Source organism: Arvicanthis niloticus, unplaced genomic scaffold, assembly GCF_011762505.2.
Source record: "Arvicanthis niloticus isolate mArvNil1 unplaced genomic scaffold, mArvNil1.pat.X pat_scaffold_1211_arrow_ctg1, whole genome shotgun sequence".
Classification (NCBI taxonomy): domain Eukaryota; kingdom Metazoa; phylum Chordata; class Mammalia; order Rodentia; family Muridae; genus Arvicanthis; species Arvicanthis niloticus.
Window position 1 is genome coordinate 25,105 of NW_023045214.1, and position 15,371 is coordinate 40,475.

General features: G+C 43.5%; 1 long non-coding RNA gene across 1 annotated transcript; it reads right to left on the minus strand.

Moving 5' to 3' along the window:
- Positions 1-10,858: 10,858 nt before the first annotated feature.
- Positions 10,859-14,691, minus strand: LOC143433862 (uncharacterized). Its single transcript, XR_013070202.1, has 2 exons — positions 14,287-14,691; positions 10,859-11,975 (listed from the first exon to the last, which is right to left on the minus strand). It is a non-coding gene; the product is annotated as an uncharacterized LOC143433862 (long non-coding RNA).
- Between the last annotated feature and the right edge of the window lie 680 nt (positions 14,692-15,371).

Below are 15,371 nucleotides of genomic sequence, written 5' to 3' on the forward strand. Positions count from 1 at the left end.
GAAGATATCTGTACTCCCCCTGAACACCTACGCTCCTGTGTCATCCCCTTCCCCACATCCTGTCTTTTTGTGTATATAACCTGTGTGTGAAAAATTAAAAATTGCGATTTGATCAGCCAGCCTCTGGTATTGTTAGCAGTAGTCTTTCCTCCTCTTCAACCAAATGTTCTGCTAGGCAGTGGGGAGGGGGCTTGAGGAAATCATTCTCTTATTAAGAATCCTGCATAATATTAGGTATTGCATCTCACATGGGTGAGAGCTTACAGATGGATATACATATAGGTAAACTTCATTCACTTACATCTCTTATCTAATCCCATTCATGAGGCTCCACCCTCTGACCTAATTGCTCCCTAAAGGCTCCATCCCCAAAAGACCGTTATATTATGATGAGAACTTCAACATCCTTGTTCGCAAGGGAGAGACAGAAACATTCGACTCACAGCGCTTATCCTATGCAAATACCACCCTGAAACATTAAAGTCAAGTGTTTAATTATAAGTTCACACAAGAAAAGGAATCTTGTCCAGAGATTATATTTGGATGCACATTGAATAAAAATTAGGAAGAGTTAATTTCTTGTGTTAAATTATATAAGCTTTTATTTGTGGAAGGATCAAATATATCCAAGTTGAGTTTGCTAGAAAAATGGTAGCCTGGGTAAATCTAACTTCAACTCCTGGCCTGATGTCACAGCTATGCTTCAAGGGCTAGAGGAAGCCTCAGATACTCTAATCATCTAAACAGGAAGCTGACACAAGGCCCTTTTCCTCTGGATAAGGACCAATCAAGAAGGATCTCCTAGAGGGGGCGTGGCCTGAGGAAACCTAGGAATGGGGGGGGAGTGGGGGGAGGAGGCAATGCGGTAGGTCCCTGGTATGGCATGGAGTATAGCCAAAGGACATTTGTAAAAGTCTGTCACATGATTCAGGCCACAACAGTAACTGTACTTGTGTGGCTCCTCTCTAAAAAAGGTTAGAAAGCAGAATACATTATAAGAACCAGCTACTTTTGGAAGCTGTAGAGCCGGAAAGGGAGGCAAATTTTCTTTGTTTTGTGGTGGGGGTGGGGTGGGGATGGGGGCAGGGTGGGGTGAGGGTGGGGGAGTGTGGAGGGAGGGGCATCTGAACCAAGGTACAGGAGAAGGGACCCTGTCATTCAAAATGCTCCACAGGACAACATTCTAGGACTAAAGTCCTCTAGCCCCAGAGGGAGACAACCCTTGACACGCTTAGTCAGGCTGTACCACAGGAAACGAAGACCAAACAAGCTGAGGTGAGATAATCGTGCTAGCAGCTCTTACACAACACCCAAGACAATCAGCTTAAGAGGAGAGGCTGAGTTTGACTACAGCCCAGGGATGGCTGGCATGTTGTTTTGGGACCTGTGATGTGGCAGTGTATCAGGTAGGGAGGGCCTGGGAAGCAAAAGGAAAGAAGGGGCCCCAAGTTCCCAGGAGTCCAGTGCCCTTCAAGGGCACTCCCACCTGTTACGACTAGCTTTTGTTTTTCTACTAGGCTCCATCTCTTAAAGATTCTTAATCTTGTCCCCAATACTGCCTCTACCTAGTGACCAGGTCACTATTTGGGTCTTTGGGAAATACCTATTAGAAGAACTTGAACAGTAACGAAGTCTTGGCTCTCAGTAACTACGGCATCTACAGTAATACAAAATTACTGGACATGTGAAGAAGCAAGAAAATGTAACCCCATGAACCAGAAAACTTCCAAGGGCTGGGAGCCAGCTGCGAGGTGACTCAGGTGCTGGACCTGGCAGATGAGGACCGTTACAATGTACTCACAAGTCACATCTTAATGTAGTACTCACCTGTAATCCTAGCATTCTGGAGGTGGGGCAGGGATCAGGAACTCTAGACCAGACTCAGCCATACAGTGTGTTTAAGGCCACCTTGAACCCATATCAACACCCTACCTGCTTCAACTTAGAAAAAAGAAAAACATAACAAAAAGGAAGCCCATAGAAGCAAGTCTGAGGACTTACAGATACGGTTATAATAAGAGAGTAGGTGGAAAAAATTCAGCAAGAAAACCGTAGAGAAAAACTAAGGGGAAATTTAAGAAACAAACACTAAGCCAGGTGTAATGGTAGACACCTATAACAATTGTACCGGGGAAGCAGAGGCAGGGGGATCACTACAATTTCTAGTCCAGGCTGGTCTACAAATTGAATTCTAGGTCAAGCAAAACCTAAATATCCAAAAGAACGTAAAATATGTGCAATGGAAAATGCATTAATTATTATTATTATTATTGTTGTTGTTGTTGTAGTAGTGTGTGATTGTGTGTTCACGTATGAGCTATGGTGTGCATGTGGAGGTCAGAGGTTAACTTTTGGGAGTCTGTTCTCTCCTTTCATCATGGGTTCTAGGATAAAACCGAGGTCATCAGGCTTGTGCCACAAGCATTTTTACTCACTGAGCCATCTTGCCAGCCCTTACTCCTTCTTTTCTTAAAAATAAATATTTATTTATTCATTTTACACCCCAATCACAGCCCCCTCCCAGTCCCCTTCCCATGACCCCTCCACCAATTCCCGTCCCACTTTTTCTTTTCTTAATGTCATAAAATAACATGGATATTTAAAGCAAAAATAGTTTATCACATATCACATTTTATAGTCTTGTATGAATGCAGCTATGTGATGCCAGTTGCATAAAGCAAGGGTGAAAGGATCCTGTTGTTTTAAGATTCTAACATTTATGTATTAAACTCTAAGAACTGTGGTAACTGTTCACGTTTGGACTCCCAGGGTAACTACCTAGAAGCAAGGCAAAGGCGGATGAAAAGCCAATAGAGGAAGTAGAATGCTTGAAAATCTTTCTAAAATCAAGAGAAAGCAAGAAGGGAGTAACAACGAATCAGAACATCAGACGCAACAAACAGAAAGCAAACCACACAGTAGATGAGTCATGGTATCAATCACATTAAATGGAAGTGCATGACCCACCCATTGAAAGCAGGCTGACCAGGCTGGAAAAATGCTAGTGAGGCCTGCTCACATGCAAAGGAAAAGAGTTACCTTCCCAGAGAAGATGGAAATCAAATAGTGGGAAAAGATGTACTATATATAATACACATAAGATATAGGCAATATACATAAAAACATTGGGGTGGACGGCACACTGGTTAGTTTTAACTGTCAACTCGATACAACCTAGAAACTCCAGGGAAGAGAGGTTTTTTTTTTTTTTTTTTTTTTTTTTTTTTGTTGTTGTTGTTGTTGTTGTTGTTGTTGTTTTTTCCCTGAGACAGGGTTTCTCTGTGTAGCCCTGGCTGTCCTGGAACTCACTCTGTAGACCAGGCTGGCCTCGAACTCAGAAATCTGCCTGCCTCTGCTTCCCAAGTGCTGGGATTAAAGGCGTGTGTCATGGCCGCCCGGCTAGGGAAGAGAGTTCTAAAGCGGAATGGTCTAAATTAGCGTGTTTGTGGGCATCCTGTTCGTTGTTAATCGATGTGGGGAGGTCCAGCCCACAGTTAACAGCATTCCCTAGCCTGGACCCCGGATGGTGTAAGAGTGAAGAAATGCAGAAGCTAACAAGGAAGTATGCAAGCATTAGTCTGTGCTCTTGGCTAGATGTGATGCTTTAAGTTCCTGTTTGAAGTAACCCCCCACAATAGTGGTTGGAGCTGGAAGACAAGCAAACCTTACCCTCCCTATCATTGTTTTTGTCTCTTTGTTTGTTTGCTGTCTGTCAGGGGTCTTTGTCACAGCAACAGAAACAAAGCCGCAACAGGTGGCTGAGGTAAAACGGATTTCAAGACAGGGATGCAAACAAATTTCAGTAAGTTTAAAAGGACTGAAAGCTCACAGGCTCTTTGACTACAGATGGTTAAATTAGAAACGAGGAGCTGGGAACCTAGCTCAGAGTGAGCCTAGAAAGCACAAGGCCCTGTGTTTGATACTCAGCAAACACACACACACACACACACACACACACACACACACACACACACACACACCACTTAAAATGGATGAGAGAGATCACAAAGAAAATTAGAAAAGACTTTGGAGTCTATAATCAATATGCAATCCAAAATGTGCGAGATGCATATTAGCTGATATTAGAGGGAAATCTATTTTAATTAGATTTAATTAGAGGGGGGTATTTTAAATATTTCCAACAAAATAAATGAAAACCATAGAAATGAGGTATATATTATAAAATATATAAAAGAATATATTATAAATGGAAGGGCAAATATAAACGGAATAGAAGACAAAGCATAGATTCAATTAGCAAAGCCAAGAGTTAGAGTCTTTTTTCCACTTCCCCTCTTCTCTCATTAGAATCCGACAGAAAGACAGCAGGCAGGGCAGCGGCAAGTCTCAGCACTTGCCTAGTGCAGGGGGATGCAGAGCAGTAGACAAGGCAGCCATGCAGTTGTGAGTTGGGGTTCAGCATGCTCAGCAATGGAGGTGGGCTGAGATGCCGGCAAAGCTGTGGTGTATCAGGACGCAAGGGTGTGCGGAGCCTGGGAGAACACGGAGAAAGCATGCTTATGCTTTGGCCAGAATCTAAAACGGAAGAGTTAGAGAGGAGCAAAGGGAAAAGTCGTACTTTCCCGAGGACACAGGAAAGTGCCACAGCCCCACAGCAAGCCCCTGTCTCAAAAATTAGGCTTCCAAGAAACATCAATAAAATTGCCAAACTCTGGTAAGACCGTGTGAAACTGCCAACATCTATAATCAATGATCGGTCTTACAGATAGTAAGTGGAGAGTACCAGAATATTATTGACAACTGTATAGATCCAACAACTTCAACTGAAAAAAAAAGATCAAAAAGCACAATTTACCAAAAGAGACACAGGACAAAATAGAATACCAGAAGAGTTTTCTTTTTAATTGAATTTTTGATTATAAACCTTAACTTGAAATAGAATGTTAGGATTAAATGAATTGATTGAGAATTCTGTCAAATAATTAAAAAAAAGAAGAAGAAATAACAATCTTACCATAGCTTTTTCAATAAAATAGATGAGGGATTATTCTTATACTGATTAATAAATATCAGGCCAAACAAATCCTGAAACAAGCATTTTAGAAAATCATGAGAGAGAGAGAATTATGTAATTATCTTTATGAACATAGATATACATTTTCCATCAAAAAGTTAGTAACTAAATCTTAGCAATATTTGAGAAACACAGGGCGATTTGACTATCAGAGGATTATTTCATCACTGTGGGCAAATACTCAACAAGAATCAACTTAAAAAAGTAACTGCACTCTGACTTACAGTGTGAAGATACAGTATCTCATGGTGGGAAGGCATGGAGCCTGGGGGCTCCGTGGCAGAAGAGGAGAGTAGCATTCTTGAGACAGGTAGCAGAGAATGAATAGGAAGTGGGGCTTGGCTATCAAGCCTCAAGGACTGACCCACCCTACATCCTCCAGTGGGATCTCCTAAAGGTCCCACAACCTTCCAAAAGAGTGTCACCCTCTGGGGGCAAAGTGTTCAAACACACGAGTCTATGGGAGACATTAAACACTCAAACCCAGGCACTCAGAAATGTAAAGATTGTCTTTTCAGCATTCAACTTGGAGTCAATTCATCATAGTTAGAAAACAAAGGAGAAAATTAATCATGTCAATAGGTGTGGGAAGAACATCTGGGAACAGTCAAACACCCAAACACAGAAACTCCCAGTAAACCAGAAATAGAAGACAACTTCCCCAGCCTCATAAAGGGCATCTGGAAAACCCTAAAAATAGCACCATACTTAATAATGGAGAATCTGATGCTTCCCGTCTAGCACTGGGAAACATGCCAGGATACTGTCCTGTCTGTTTAATGTAGTTGCTGCTCTGGCATCCATGTGGAGGGCCCGCATGAGTTGCTGCTACATCATAGTCATATCTCACCATCTTCAGCTCAGTTTAAACTTCCCCTCCTGTGTAGCTGTTTCTGACACAGTTGCTTGCTTCTCACTTCACTAACACAAACCCCAACAGCTTCTGACTGAGCTACACTCACAACCATGTACAGTTTCTCCTCTGCAGGTGTTTTCTGTAAACCAACAGGTCCATAACCCTGCAGAATGCTCAAAGGATAAGCAGGAATAAAGATGTAGTCTGGTTTCTCCCTCCCTCCCTCTCCAGCTGTGTAAACTCCGGCTCCTCTAGACTTCCCATCAGGCTCTTTAGGGACCTTTGGTCTCTCTGGGACCGTTGAGGAATCAATGATTTCTGTTTCATGAATATCAGTTTCATTTCCTTATTGGAACTCACTTGCTTGATCCTCTGGGTTAGGCTGTTCTTGATGGTGGCCTCCGTGCCAGATGGTCACTGTCAAAAGATAAGAGACTGTAAGCCCTAATTAGAAAGAAGCCGGAACACAGGCTAGGGAAAGAGCACAGGTATGTATGCTTGTAATCCTGGTGCTGAAGAGACGGAGACAAGCAGATCCCTGACGTTCATTGGCCAGCCAGCATAGCCTTCTTGTTGAGCTTCAAGCCAGTGAGACTCTGTCCCAGAAAGGCAATACCCAATCTCCTATCTCTGAATGCAGGTGCTAACATGTGCGCTTACCACTGAAAACACCTGGACACACACACACACACACACACACTCACACACAGAAATTAGGAGACCAGAAACCACAACAGCTGTCTACTTTTTTATTTTTAGTTGTCTGAATGAGGAGGAACTTTAAATAATATTTCTTCTCTGGTTTGTTTATTGTGGTGCTGTGGGTTAGCAATTCTGAACCCTTTAAAATATTTTTTATTAATAAATTTTGTTGTTGTTTTTTTAAAAAACAATTTCCTGCATGTATAAAATGCATTCTGGTGATTCTTTCCTCTTATATTCTTAGGCTTCTCATCCCTGCCTGCCCCTTCCTCCTTATAGATCTCTTTCCTGTATTCATTACTGTGTGTGTGTCCCTCAGAGTTTATCCCATTGGAATAACTTTGGGTTTGGAACTTTGGGTTTAAAATATGACAAGCTTACCAGTGGGTACACAATTGGGTACTGTAACTTTAATTTTTTCAAACTCTATTTTTAAGGATGGTTCTTAAATGCTTTAGCCTCCCTTCTAGCCCACCACCCACCAGTGATAGTGGAAAAGAAAGGATATGGGGAAAATGGACTTGTTTAGAAAGGTTCTTTGGAGCAAATCCCATCTGCGTTGTCAGGAAACCAGTAGGTCAGCTCACAGGTCAGCGGTGGCAGCTTGATCCACTTGCAAACACTTCACAGATACACCAGCAGTCCAGTACTGTAGTGTTGGGATAGCAAACACGAACCAGCAGTGGTGGCATGGCCTAGCAGAGATAGCCAGGCCTCAGCCAAATGTGTACCAGTCAGCAGGAGGCATTCAGACCAGTGGGGACACCAGGAGTTCTTGGCTGTGCCTCTTTCAGAGGAGTGAAGATCATTAAAGACTCAAAACCTGCAAGTGTTGCACAACTAGCTCTAAAAGTAAGTCCCTCTCACAGCCCATTGGGTCCTATTTATAGCCCCTCCAAATATCATATGCCTTCCACGGGTCTTGTCTCACCATGTGTCTTGTCTCAGCATGTGCATCTGTCCCAGCTGACATCACTCTGCCAATTGGCCTGAGTCCCCAGAATCGGCAAGAAGCTGCAGCACACCACCAGAAGTTTTTTGGTGCTTTTCTCTCTATGGAGTCCCAACAAACGGAGCTCAACTACATAATGTAAGGCAGACCAATACAGGTGTGTCGTTAGCAAAGAGTTCCGTCATCACGTGTCCTTTCGCATGCTTGCTTTAGCAGAACATCCTTTCACTTGTGTCGGATTCAGGAAAACACTCCTTCACATGTTTGCCCCAGCAAAACACCATCCAATACAACTGACTTTCCAAAGAACCCTGTTTCCACGTCAGGGTACTATGTCTTATTCTTTCCCAGAATCTACTGGACATCAATAAATGGTAGGGTTTCCTGAAGCTCTCCCCATCCACGTCTGACAGCCTAACTTGTGTGGGCCCAGCTGTCAGTTCATGACTGCCATGGCTCTCATATGCTTAGAACATGACACATTGCTGTCCTCTCTATATTCCGTGAGCCTGAAGGGAGTGGTATAAATGTCTTGTTTAGGGCCTTCAATCATCTATATTCTCAGTATCCTGTACAGCCATGGATCCCTGCCTTCATCTCTGTTAACTGCAAAGAGAGGCTTTGTCTGTGAGAATAAACAGAAGGATTTAAAAGGTGGTTTGATGCTGTGTCAATTTAGCCACATAGCAATAGTAGGTCTCCTACCCTGGGGCCCAAGATTTTCTTAGTCACGAGCTTTGATTAGTTTACAGTTCTAGACATGTGTTATCACTTGAGTATCAGGTCTCACATCCAAGGATGGAATGTTTGGTCATTCCCACTATCTCACCAATGGGCACATCGTGCTTGGCAGATTGGTACTGTAGTTCATTGAATTCATTTTGCAATCTAGGCTTAAGGAAATTTATTAAGAATTCTGAGAGGAGAAAGCTACAAACATAAAAATGCAAAAAAGCATAGATTGCAGCTTGGGATTGGAATTGCATGTGTAGATTCGAGTAAATTGCTTTTAATATTGAAGAAAATAGATGTGTACACACATATGTGTATGTATGAATCTTTTTAGAAAAATAGAAATATAGAGAAAACATACATGCAGTTCCTACTAAAAGCTACTAAGACTTGTCTGAGAAACATCAGACTGCAGCGTAAAGACAGGAAATGTCTGACAGGAGCCTGGAAGATCAGATTGTCAGCCGGGAAGCACATGTTTAAAGAATACGACAGGGAACACAGGGGAGTTAGTTGAAGAGCTACTGCTAGTCTGGTCTGGAGCAACTCAAATATCAAAGTAACTATCCATGATAATGAATTATAACCCACTATGTAAAATAAGTATGCTGGGCCATGCTGATACAAACACAGTAGAAAGTACAGAACATTGATAATGAAATGGAAACAATGTTTCTTTATGAGGGAATGCCAAGAAAGAGAAAGAAAGAGCAAAGAGAGTGAGAGAAGACAAGGAAGAGGGGGAGGGGTAGAAAAAGAGGGAGAAAGGGTGGAGGGAAGGGAGAGAGGAAGAGAGCAGGCAACAGGAAGGAAGCAGGCAGGAAAGGAAAGAAGCAGGCTAGGAAATCACCAGTGGGCATGAAAATCAATTACAGCCTTCATTACAAAAGAAAACTAGTCATTTCAAAATGGAAAACCCACGTATCCTCGTGATCAAAATGAGTATCGCTTGTCACTGAACAAACAGATATCTTTTGGCAAGATGCTGAGAAAGACACACTGTCTCTTTATCAGAATTCAGCCTGACCCTGGCCCTGCCAAGTGTGGAAATGAGTTAAAGAGAAAGGCAGGATGTGACCTAGCTTACTGGGAAAAAAGACTATACCTATGTTAGTCAGAAAAATTGTCAACTCTCTTAAGTGTTAGTTACTATGTTACATTCAGGAATAAGCCCAGAAATTGGTTTATATTAGAACAGATTAAAAATGTATCTTGGGCTGGAGGGATGGCTCCGGGTTAGAACACTGGCTGTTCTTCCAGAGGTCCTGAGTTCAATTCCCAGCAGCCACATGGTGGCTCACAACCACTGTCTATAACTGTAATCCCAGAGGATCCTAGACCCTCTCTGGTGTGCAAATGTACATGCAGACAACACACCCATATACATAAATACATTTTTGCATTCTTACTAAGGGGAAACATTATATGAACAACAGAAAGCTACAAAATGAAAAACTTTAAAACATATGTTTTCTTTTTCTTACTGAATCATCTATAATTACAAAAATCCTCATTTTCCTTATACCCCAAGTCGGAGAGAGATCTTCAGATTTTACTTGCATGCAGTTATCAGATGTTTGCATCGAACAAATGTGTATGAGTTCCCCTTATGGAATTAGTGATTGGGCTATTGCTAAAAACCTGAATGAATAAATAGACATACTGACAAACACCTTGCTTTTCTCTTTTAAAAATACACATAATAATATACATAAAACTAGCAAATTGAAAATGACAAAACCACAGTTAGCATCTGCAGGTGAATTTACTACCTATCAGCTACTTTCACATGCTTAAAACAAATCTCACAATCACCGGGTATAGTGATGCACACCTTTAATCCCAGGGAGACAGAGCCAGCTGTGTTATTGTGAGTGCAAGGTCAGCATTTCAGGGAAGGCAGAACACAATTGGTGCAATGTCAGGTTACATGCCTGCCTGGCTGGGATTTTGGGGTGTTGGAATGGAGCAAGCTAGCTGCTCAGGGGAGAGGCAGCCAGATCTCTTCTGTTATTGGCACAGTGCAAGCAAAGCCCACTGGGCGGAGCTGAGCTCCTGTGATTAAAGCTTCAGGGGAGACAAGTCTTCCCTGGAGTGTTACAGCTCGATAAGACAATCACCCTCAGAGGATCCTTGGTGAAATAACTCATGCACTTTATTTCATGTGGCCAGGGACCTTATAAACATTCTGGGGATAAGGTGGGATCCAGAAGTAGATACTTCCCATTGGCTCAGTCTGAGACGTTAGGGATGTTTTATTTGCATGGGGAAGGGCTTCAGGTGTTGTTCCTGTGTGACTGGTTGTCACTGTCCTCTCAATAGAGTGTCATGGTCACGTGTTCCAGGACAGGTAGAGCCTGACTGAGAAGTAGTTCTATGCCTTCTGTTCTCAATTATGAGATAAGCTGGGGTTTGAACCTGCTTCAAACTTACTAGTTCTTTTGTCTGGTGGCATGGTCCGCTTGTCCCACAAACCTGGTCTACACAGCTAATTCCAGGCCAGCCAGGGCTACATAGTGAGACCCTGTCCCCAAAATGATGATGATGATTAAAATAATCTCAGAACCTTTGAGGTAGGCAGTATCAGTTACATAGTCTAATTGAGTTTTATTCGTGCCAAGTGTCAATGGGATGCCAGTCATTTCCAAGTATCCAGAGAAGAAATAAAAGTGGCATGTGTTGCTTTACTGACTAATCCAGAAGTAGCAACAGGCATTTCTCGGAATTCATTTTCTCTTTGAGACATTCTTTTCATAGAGTCCAGGCAGGCAAAGAACTAGCAATTTTCTTATCTCTTCCTCCCATACACTGAGATCCCACCATGACTAGCTTCCCAGTTCCAGTCTTTAAAGACGAGAGTGGAAACATCTGAAATCCACTCTGAGTTCTTCAGGGTTTCTCTCTAACTGAGCCCAGTTTCTAGAAGGGGGAAGTGTTTCTTTGTTTTGCTTCAGCTCTTTGGCTAGCAAGTGGGCGTGGATTGTGCAGGGCAGAGCATGAAGAATTCTAGCACCGAGCTCCAGTTGGAACCTCAGAGCCTTGCCATGTGCACCTGCCCTCTCCCCCTGGTGCTTGATCTCAGAAGATCCTCTCCTTTACACAGGGCACATCACGTTGCTGTTGCACACACACACACACACACACACACACACACACACACACACACACACACAGCAATGCTGCTATTGCACACTTTACAATTAATTCATCAACACCACCACCTGGGACCTTCGCATCTCTGCATGCCATGAAAACAGAGTGCATCCTTTTGATTTCTTGGGATCTGCATTTAGGGTCCCAGGCTTGGCTGTGCTTGTTTGACACCCTTGATTTACTCAGCTCAGATGTGGGGACATGACCACATCATCACATGGGTTTATTCTGAGACCTGGAGGCCCGGAAGCAGCTGGCCAACTATGACAGCACCATGCAGTTTTGGCCACAGCAACCAAACGATGGTGTCTGCCTGCTGTCTGCCACCATTTCCTGTGCAACAGAGCTGGGACCTCGAAGGAGCCTGCTTCTGAATGTGATGATAAAGAAACAGTAGGCAAATCCAAATGGACAGCTTACAAAATGCATGGCCTGCACTCTTCCATGGTTCTGAGACCAAGGAACTCAAAGAAAGGAGGTGGTTTTGTGTCAAAGGGGACTGAGTCTGAAGACAGTACAGTGTGTGACTCTGGGCTGGTCTTGAGCTGGGAAAGTGAACACAAGAGGATATGATTTAGGCAACAAATAAAAGTATAACATACACTGTCCTCTCCCCTCCCCACTCTTCCTTTCTCTCTCTTGCTCTCTGGCTTCCTCATACATTTATACACTTAAACACACAGCAAAGGAGATCATACAAAGTAAAAAAACAGCAGGTGGGCAATGGTTCCGATTTTTGTTAAATAGCAAGTGTACACACAGTTATGTAGAATGATCAGGATTCTTTGTGGTGATGGGATCTTGAGTAATCTACATTCTTTTCATTTACCTGTGGTGCCAGTTTTCAATATGTGCTTATTTTATAAGCATTCAAGCAATAGTTTTGTGTGAAAGGACAGAAAATTGTTTGAAAGATATTTTAAGAGATTTCCACATTAAAAATATCCTGCCTTACCTCATTTCGGTTTTGTGGTATGCTGAGTGTGTTACTTTAAACATTTTGCATTTTGAGGCTAAAACGTTCCCAGGCATGCTGAGTAGCCACAAGAACATGAGCAGAGTCTCTGGGTTGGACAGCATTAAGGCGTCTGATTTTCTGCAGTGTTCTACTTGGAATGCAATGTCTTGAGTTCATTCCAAAGTTTTCTAGTGTTCTTTAGGACTCTGTTCCTTTGATCTTATGCACCTGACCACTCTGAGGGCACACCCATGCTGGCCCTGAGAGGTGCACCCAGGAAAATCACGAAAGACCCGGGAACCTGAATGTGTTGCCTTGTACAGAGGCTAGGCTTATCCTCAACATTGGTTGCCTGAAGGGGTTCTGAGAACCAGCATGGAGGCTTCTGGGATGGTTTGAGCTGCTCAGAAGAAAGAATCAAACCTTGAATCCTGTTTATAAAACAACCCCCTTTGTCAGTGGGTCCACCAAGTCAGCCAAGATCAGAGAAAGACCACTGGCATCAAAGATATCACTAACAATACAAGAAAGGTAGCTGTTGGCGTGAAGTGCCACAGATGGTGACAGCTTGGTGGGTTTACTTGAGGTGGCTGATAAAACTATACAGTAAATAGAAAAGCAGAACCATCTCTTTTAACTGCTGAGGCATCTCTCCACTCCGCCCACTAGATATAGTTTTAAAACAAATACTTCTTTTTAAAAAAAATATGGGATTGTCAAATACAAAGATAAACATACATAATGTATAAGAGACGGGCCCTCTTACACACTTCGGTGGACAGACTTACCCTAGTGTCCACACGCCCTAATGGTCCCTTCACCTTGCAACCTGTGATTTGCTTTCTGGCTAAATAGACCATATGCATTTGGCCCTAATGTATGGAGCCTGCTTGCTGGTAGGCCTTTCTTGTTGGCTTAATGAATTCTGGGAAATGCCAAGGCGCTACTCAACTACTGGTGACCTCTAGGCACTGCGGGTATCCTGTGGGAACTGTGGAGAGTTTCCAGTGGCCAACTGGCAAGAAGTTGGATGCTGTCTTATAAATGCATTAAAATGAATTCACTAGCAACCCAGATGAGCATGGAAGTGAATTCTTCTCCAGGTTACGAGAACACAACCTAGCCTACACCTTGGTAGTATGGGCTGAGGACTCAAAAGACTTGGATACTTGAGCCGCTAAGGCTGGGAGGTACACCTGTTGTGTTTAAGCCCTCACTCAGGTTTTCGATAATCTGCAACAGTGTATAATTAAACACAGTTACATCATATAATGTTAACACTTTCCAAGAGTTCCCAGACTTGTTCCTTCTGTCTCCTTGTGTGTGGGAGGAGGATGGGCTGGAGAGTCTAAAAGCACAATCTAGATGTTCTATCATTTAACTTGCAAATACTTTTAGTATGCATCTCTAGAGGATAAGGACTTTTCAACAGTGCTAGATGCCAGAAAAATCCAGTTTAGTTGAGAATAAGAATGGGCAAGTACTTAAATGCTATGACGCTTTCTAAAACCACCAAGACAATAGAGTTAACCTGTGCCTGTGACAAAATACCATCTTGATCACCTCAGCTAAACGGTGGGGAGGCATACAAGCTTTTGCTTCAAGTGCCAGAGTTGGTTGGCTTTTTTTAAAAAATAGCACAGTTACCAAGCACTTAGTTGTCACTGTACTGTACTTGTCTGTCATACAGTATCTCATATAATTCAAGGTCAATTCCAACTGTATATTTAAGACCCTCAGCTGGACTTGATGCAACATATCTGTAATCCCAGCATGAAAAAGGCAGAGAATCAGGAACAGGAGAGACTACTACAGTAGCCTAGGCTACAGCAGTGCAAACTTGTTTCATAGACAAACAAACAAACAAACAAACATAAAAACCGCACCCATTCACTCACCAAATAAAGAAAAAGAAAGCCCCATCCAGCCTCTAAGAATCACACTTGCTTTTAACTTCTTGTAATTCCAAGTCCTACGTAATTACCACTTCTATTCCCACCACTTCCCAGCTGGCTACATTCTTTTTCTCTTTTGGCTAGCCAAGCTTATCTCTCTTTGACACTGAGCACTGAGGCATGCTTTGTAAGGGAAAGACAGAGCTCTGGGTTCAGTGCCATCTCCATCACTGGGCAGCTTTGTAGTGTTGGGCAAGCAGTTTTCTTTGAGCTTGGTACAATAGTGCATTGCAGGGTTGTGTTGAGGATTACACAGGACGCGGGCAGTGTGCAAATGTCCACCACGCACAGAGAAAGCACCTTTCCCAGAGCTGTCTTTGTTGCTCTCCAAACGCTGAGCATAACAAAGCCCAGTACCTTGCCTCCCTGCCTTCGTCGCAGGGGATGCAGGGACTTGTAGTTTTAAATCCTCAAGTCACGTTTCCTCCCAGAGTTGGACAGCGAGAGAAGGAACTACATATCCCAGCGGGCTCTGAAAAGAAAGTAGGGCTCGGAAAATCGAGCGCCGGTGCCGGGTGCCCGACGCCAGGTGCCCTTTTGCGTTCTATTACCCTAGTGCGTACTCTAGTTCGCGCTTCAACCCGCTACGAAGCCCATGCGCGCAGTAGCGCGTAGGCGGCTGGTCCCTCTGGCGCCGGGCTGTACCCGCAGGTACACCCAACTGTCAAACTGGGATGTAGAGAGGCGCACTCCAAGCAATCTGCTAGACGTGCGGTCCCTTTACTGTGTGTGGGCTCCACAGAGGCAAGGAGAAGGAAGTAAAATGAGCGCATTGTGATCATCAGTCGGGGAAAAGTAGAGAATGAAAGATGGGGAAGACAGCAACCTTTGCAAACAAAGCCTGCCACTGGGGCTTTTAATCCAAAAGAGGGACCAGATCGGTCGGTGCTGGAGCTGACACAGACCGCTCTGCTGCCCCCTGCCCTTAGAGGTCCCGAAGTCTGGCCTGTTTCGGGCAGTTGCCCATCACCTTGTCATCAGGGTTTCCACACCCATCCTCTGGGCATTGGTAGAGTTTCCCGGCGTCT